We start from the raw sequence: 8,031 nt of genomic DNA, 5'->3' as shown, positions 1-8,031 counted from the left end.
TCTGCGCAGAAGCCCTTTCACTGTTGCCGCCATTACTCGGGCGTGAGCCACGGCACCTCCCAGTGGCCGAGGCAGGAACAGCTGGCCCCGAGTTCGACGGCGATGTGTCAGTCCGACGCCTCCTGGTGGCCGAGGCCTGGACAGCATGCCCCGAGCCCGAGGGCGGCGTGACAGTCCGTCGCCTCCAAATGGCTGAGGGCGGAACAGCAGGCCTCGCATCTGACGGTGACGTGACAGAGTCATTGCTTCTAGAGTCACAACACACAGACGTATCCAGGACATGGGCTACAAGTGTCACATTCCTTGAGTCAGACACTCATGACCAATAGACAACACCAGAAGCGTCTTACCTGGGCCAAGGAGAAAAACAACTGGACTGTTGTCAGTGGTCCAAGGTGTTGTTTTCAGATTAAAGTAAATTTTGCATTTCATTTGGAAATCAAAGTCCCAGAGTCTAGAGGAAGAGTGGAGAGGCCACAATCCAAGCTGCTGGAGGTCTAGTGTGAAGTCTCCACCATCAGTGATGGTTTGGGGAGCCATGTCATCTGCTGGTGTAGGTCCACTGTGTTTTATCATGACCAAAGTCAGCACAGCCATCTACCAGGATATTTTAGAGCACTTCATGCTTCTCTCTGCTGACAAGCTTTTTGGAGATGGAAATGTCATTCTCCAGCAGGACTTGGCACCTGTCCACACTGCCAAAAGTACCAATACCTGGTGTAAAAACAACAGTATCACTGGGCTTGATTGGAAGCAAACTCGCCTGACCTTAACCCCATAGAGAATCTATGGAGTATTGTCAAGAGGATGCTGAGAGACACCAGACCCTACAATGCAGACGAGCTTAAGGTTGCTATCAAAGCAACCTGGGCTTCCATAACCCCTCAGCAGTGCCACAGGCTGATCGCCTCCATGCCACACCGTATTGATGCAGTAATTGATGCCAAAGGAGCCCCGACCAAGTATTGAGTGCATTTACTGATCATACATGTCAGTAGGACATTTCAGATTTTAAAATCATTTTTCAAGCTGGTGTTATAAAGTATTCTAATTTACTGAGATAATGACTTTTGGGTTTCATTGGCTGTAAGCCATAATCATCAACATTAACAGAAATAAACACGTGAAATAGATCATTCTATGTGTAATGACTCTATAGAATAGAGGAGAGTCACTTTTTGTATTGAAGAACTGAAATAAATTCACTTTTTGATGATATTCTAATTTTCTGAGAAGCTCCTGTACCTGAACACTTTGCCAAAGGTCCAGTTTGCTGCTCTGGCGAAGACTGACTTGTTCACATCCCTCACATACGAGGCACATGTCCCTCCAGCACATTCCCTTGCTGTACCCCAAATGTAATATATATAGGGGATTATATTTTTACATACAAACTGTTACCGTATTTTTCGGACCATAAGACGCACTTTTTTCCCAAAAAATTTTGGGGGAAAGTGGGGGGTGCGTCTTATGGTCGCAATATACTAACCTACGATCATGGCTGGAGGCTGGTGTGGGTGCTGCGGGGCTTTGTAGTGCGGTGGTGGCAGCGGGCTGTGCTCTGGTGAAGGGGTAGCGGCTCTCTGTGCTCCTGTGCAGGGGCTCCGCCGGCATTTCCTCCAAGCCCGGAGGCCCCTGCACATCCCTTGCTGGCCGCCGCCATGTTGCGGTGGCCTCCGGGAACATGGACGCCGGGAAGATGGCCGCCAGTCCGGAAACGGCGCATGCGCAGGTTCAGATCTCGTCCCGAGATCTCGGGGGACGAGATCTCGTTGCCGAGATTTGAATCTCGTCTCCCAAGATCTCGGGACGAAATCTGAACCTGCGCATGCACCGTCCCCGGACCGGCAGCCATCTTCCCAGCGTCCATGTTCCCGGAGGCCACCGCAACATGGCGGCGGCCAGCAAGAGATGTGCGGGGGCCTCCGGGCTTGGAGGAAATGCCTGCGGAGCCGCCGCCCCTGCACCGGAGCACAGAGAGCCGCTACTCTCACCCCACAGAGCCCACCTGCCCCAGCCCAGCTGCCCCAGCCCCAGCACAGCCCAGCTGCCCCAGCCCAGCAGAGCCCAGCTGCCCCAGCCCCAGCACAGCACAGCTGCCCCAGCCCCAGCACAGCACAGCTGCCCCAGCCCCAGCACAGCTGCCCCAGCCCAGCTGCCCCAGCCCCAGCACAGCCCAGCTGCCCCAGCACAGCCCAGCTGCCCCAGCACAGCCCAGCTGCCTCAGCCACAGCACAGCTGCCCCAGCACAGCACAGCTGCCCCAGCCCCAGCACAGCACAGATGCCTCAGCCCCAGCACAGCACAGCTGCCCCAGCCCCAGCACAGCTGCCCCAGCCCAGCTGCCCCAGCCCCAGCACAGCCCAGCTGCCCCAGCACAGCCCAGCTGCCCCAGCACAGCTGCCCCAGCACAGCACAGCTGCCCCAGCCCCAGCACAGCTGCCCCAGCCCCAGCACAAATGCCCCAGCCCCAGCACAGCCTAGCTGCCCCAGCACAGCACAGCTGCCCCAGCACAGCACAGCTGCCCCAGCCCCAACTGCCCCAGCCCAGCTGCCCCAGCCCCAGCACAGCTGCCACAGCCCAGCTGCCCCAGTACAGCCCAGCTGCTCCAGCACAACCAATCTGCCCCAGCACAGAGCCGCCACCGCACGAGCCTGGACCACTGAATGACCCCTGTGACCACTCCTCCACCTGTGCCGGATCCCTTCCCAGGTAAGCTGAATTCGGACTGTAAGACGGACCCCCATTTGACACAATATTATTTTTTTCCTTCTGAAAATTGGGGTGCGTCTTATGGTCCGGTGCGTCTTATAGTCTGAAAAATACGGTATTTTATTTTGAAATTCTGGGCAAAATTATTGTAAGTTTAACCAATTTTCAAAGTGAATTCTGCCATTTTTTCCCCATCTAAAAACTGAACAAAAAAGACCTTTCATTTATTCAAGAGCCCGAGTGCATAACCCCGACTTCAGGCTAGTTAGTGACAATAGGGCCACATGCACTAAAATTTCTCACCCGATTAAGTTTGTATAGTAAATAATATGTGTCTTATAAATCTTTTCCAATAAGGATGGAGGCAGCTTTCAGTGCAAGGACTCTTCTCCATAATGCAGTCCCTCTGTGACCATCTCCTAAAGTGTCGCTCCTTAAGATTTATGCTTTGATCTGGACAATCCTATCAGGGGGCAGAAAAGCCTCTTGACCTGGACCTCATTACTTGGTGCGGCCATAAATCTGGACAAGTTTGGGTAATTTTTCAGGCATCCTGACAAATAGTCAATTAGAATAAAAGAAACAAATGTTCCCTGATCACTTGTTCGCAGTTGTCACATAGAGGCTGTAATATATACTGACAGCGGACAAACCTCAGGCCTAACAGCCCCTGAGCCTCTCACATTACATTATAGGGCTGGAGGATCTCCTGTACATTTATTACTTGACGAGGCCACTTATAACATCGCTCAAGATGGTGACTTGGCTTCTTCATGATACTCGACTGAAAATGTAGCAAAACAAAAATGCTAAATTTTTGTGAGATTTTTTAATGGAGCCATCATTTTATTGTTTCCAGCCATGTTTTAGATGTACTGAAAAAGTATGAATTTAGAAACGGCGCTCCTTTTGTACATAGGCTTTTTCCAACATTCACTCGGGGAATGGAGATAACCTGCAATACCAGCTACAGCCATTCTCAAAAGTGGCGCTATTACTTAAAAACATTAAATTTTTTCTATACTGATAAAACTATACATACTAGTTTTTCTTATTACTAATTTAAGAACTGGATCCCAACTTGCTAGCATGAATCAAAAATGAATTATACCTGTTTCTCACTTACAGCCATTATTATACCCCAGAGTTGCACTGACTATTCTGCTGGTGCAGTCACTGTGTACATCATTACTGATCCTGAGTTACATCCTGTATTATACTCCAGAGCTGCACTCACTATTCTCCTGGTGCAGTCATTGTGTACATACATTACATTACTGATCCTGAGTTACCTCCTGTATTATACCCCAGAGCTGCACTCACTATTCTCCTGGTGCAGTCACTGTGTACATACATTACTGATCCTGAGTTACATCCTGTATTATACTCCAGAGCTGCACTCACTATTCTGCTGGTGCAGTCACTGTGTACATACATTACTGATCCTGAGTTACATCCTGTATTTTACCCCAGAGCTGCACTCACTATTCTGCTGGTACAGTCACTGTGTACATACATTACATTACTGATCCTGAGTTACATCCTGTATTATACCCCAGAGCTGCACTCACTATTCTGCTGGTGCAGTCACTGTGTACATACATTACATTACTGATCCTGAGTTACATCCTGTATTATACTCCAGGGCTGCACTCACTATTCTGCTGGTGCAATTACTGTGTACATACATTACATTACTGATCCTGAGTTACATTCTGTATTATACCCCAGAGCTGCACTCACTATTCTCCTGGTGCAGTCACTGTGTACATACATTACTGATCCTGAGTTACATCCTGTATTATACTCCAGAGCTGCACTCACTATTCTGCTGGTGCAGTCACTGTGTACATACATTACTGATCCTGAGTTACATCCTGTATTTTACCCCAGAGCTGCACTCACTATTCTGCTGGTACAGTCACTGTGTACATACATTACATTACTGATCCTGAGTTACATCCTGTATTATACCCCAGAGCTGCACTCACTATTCTGCTGGTGCAGTCACTGTGTACATACATTACATTACTGATCCTGAGTTACATCCTGTATTATACTCCAGGGCTGCACTCACTATTCTGCTGGTGCAATTACTGTGTACATACATTACATTACTGATCCTGAGTTACATTCTGTATTATACCCCAGAGCTGCACTCACTATTCTGCTGGTGCAGTCACTGTGTACATACATTACATTACTGATCCTGAGTTACATCCTGTATGATACCCCAGAGCTGCACTCACTATTCTGCTGGTGCTGTCACTGTGTACATACATTACTGATCCTGAGTTACATCCTGTATTATACTCCAGAGCTGCACTCACTATTCTGCTGGTGCAGTCACTGTGTACATACATTACTGATCCTGAGTTGTATCCTGTATTATACCCCAGAGCTGCACTCACTATTCTGCTGGTGCAGTCACTGTGTACATACATTACATTACTGATCCTGAGTTGCATCCTGTATTATACCCCAGAGCTGCACTCACTATTCTGCTGATTGTCATTGAATGAAAACAGTCAGTAATACTTTTGCAAAACACATTATTTCCTGGGGAACAAGTACTAAATTTCATTTTTGTAAAGTTAATGGAGTTGTCCAGAAATTAAAGTTCATCCCTATCCACAGTCCTATGGGAATACCGGAAATAGTTGCATGCTGTAGTTGACTTTCTCCAGCAGGCCCGTAAACAATGAATGAAGGATGTGCATCTCTGTTATCATTCCATACAGATACGTGCAAAGCCTTGTTCTCAGGATCACTTGGGGTCAGAGCAGTCGGAACCTCCGCGATCGGTAAATTATCCCCTGGGAGCAACCCTTTATAGACTGCACGCCCCATAATGCAAGCTCTATGCAGATACTAAGATGGTAAATAATGCTGCACACAGAGTTCAGCTCCAAAGGGAACAAAAATAATAAATTCAGCAATGTGATACCGACTGTAATACAGTTGATGACATTTATTTAGTGTTGTAGCTGTTCCCATGTAATGATGTCATCTCCACGTCGAGTGATGTCATCCTGCTCTATGAATGCATATCACAGGGTAGTGGGTAACCACGTGTCACTGTTTGCTTCCAGGGTAGAGTACCTCCGTAATACCGCATACAGTGGCACAGGGCTTGACGATTACCCTTTTATATGGCCCATATGTGCCAAAAGAGAAGGGTCGTAGCTTTTCCAGCTTTATAAATCTTATCTATATATATAATTGCCTTAAATAGTCTGTCATCCACTTCCGTGTGGATGTCCCCCAATCCCACAATCCACTGCTCTGCACCGGAAGTACGCCAACCGCCATTTTGGTACACCCAAGTGATGCTGCTCGGATTCAGGACGCAGCTGTGATCCCGGCCACTGCGCATGTGTGAATTCAGTCTGTGATCCCGGCCACTGCGCATGTGTGAATTCAGTTGCTCATTTATGAACTGCGTCACAGCATGTCATTGCTGTGCTGCACCTGCCAGCAGACTCTGCACTGGTGTACATAAAAAAAAAAAAGGACTCTGAATCGGTGTACATAAAAAAAAGGTTACACTTACAGCCTGTCACTGGACCTAAAGCATAAACATTACAGTGTGTCACGGGACCTAAAATAATACACGTTACAGCATGTCGCTGGACCTACAGAAGACACGTTACAGCATGTCGCTGGACCTACAAAAGACACGTTACAGCATGTCGCTGGACCTACAAAAGACACGTTACAGCATGTCGCTGGACCTACAAAAGACACGTTACAGCATGTCACTGGACCTACAGAAGACACGTTACAGCATGTCACTGGACCTACAAAAGACACGTTACAGCATGTCACTGGACCTACAAAAGACACGTTACAGCATGTCACTGGACCTACAGAAGACACGTTACAGCATGTCACTGGACCTACAAAAGACACGTTACAGCATGTCACTGGACCTACAAAAGACACGTTACAGCATGTCACTGGACCTACAGAAGACACGTTACAGCATGTCACTGGACCTACAAAAGACACGTTACAGCATGTCACTGGACCTACAAAAGACACGTTACAGCATGTCACTGGACCTACAAAAGACACGTTACAGCATGTCACTGGACCTACAAAAGACACGTTACAGCATGTCACTGGACCTACAAAAGACACGTTACAGCATGTCACTGGACCTACAAAAGACACGTTACAGCATGTCACTGGACCTACAAAAGACACGTTACAGCATGTCACTGGACCTACAAAAGACACGTTACAGCATGTCACTGGACCTACAGAAGACACGTTACAGCATGTCACTGGACCTACAAAAGACACGTTACAGCATGTCACTGGACCTACAAAAGACACGTTACAGCATGTCACTGGACCTACAAAAGACACGTTACAGCATGTCACTGGACCTACAAAAGACACGTTACAGCATGTCGCTGGACCTACAGAAGACACGTTACAGCATGTCACTGGACCTACAAAAGACACGTTACAGCATGTCGCTGGACCTACAAAAGACACGTTACAGCATGTCGCTGGACCTACAAAAGACACGTTACAGCATGTCGCTGGACCTACAAAAGACACGTTACAGCATGTCGCTGGACCTACAAAAGACACGTTACAGCATGTCGCTGGACCTACAGAAGACACGTTACAGCATGTCGCTGGACCTACAGAAGACACGTTACAGCATGTCGCTGGACCACTGGACCTAAAATAATACACGCTGTACAAACGGGATAACTCAGCACATGGTGAAAAGGGATAGTGGATAGGTGGGTGAGCGCTTGGTGACGACTCAGAGCGGCAAAGCCTGCCCCCATCGGGACGTCACCGGCCTCCCGATGCGATAGCAGCGGGCCTCCATCTAGTTTACTATAAATGTTTTCATAACAATTTAATTACTTTTTTAACCAATAAAATCAGAATTTGTGCAAATTAAATTAAGAAAATATTTATCCTGCTCTGTGTCTGAACTTCTCAAAAAAGTTGGGAGAAAAAAAACAAAGGCAAAAAGCCCCCCCCCCCGCAACAGGTGAAAATTAGGAGCCTATGTAACCGGATACAGTTAATGAGTGGTAAGAAGCAGCGCAGATAGAATGGCCTGATCGTGTTAAGTGTGGAGGTCTCTAAGGAACGGGCCCAGATGGAGCCTTAGCTGGCAGCTTCATTGCACGTGCGATTTTAACAATGTGACCCTACCTACAACATTCGACCACTTTGCAGAAAGCCAACAATCCCCCCCCCCCCCCCCGTATGGATTTATTGACATCTGACTCCAGACCCCCCCCACCCCCTCCTCAGATCTTCGGAAACCTCACCCTGACCTTT

The sequence above is a fragment of the Dendrobates tinctorius genome, unplaced genomic scaffold, assembly GCF_039654945.1.
Source record: "Dendrobates tinctorius isolate UK_male_01 unplaced genomic scaffold, ASM3965494v1 ptg000143l, whole genome shotgun sequence".
Taxonomy (NCBI): Eukaryota; Metazoa; Chordata; class Amphibia; order Anura; family Dendrobatidae; genus Dendrobates; species Dendrobates tinctorius.
The sequence above is the reverse complement of the archived record's forward strand: the minus strand, read 5'-3'. Positions refer to the sequence as shown.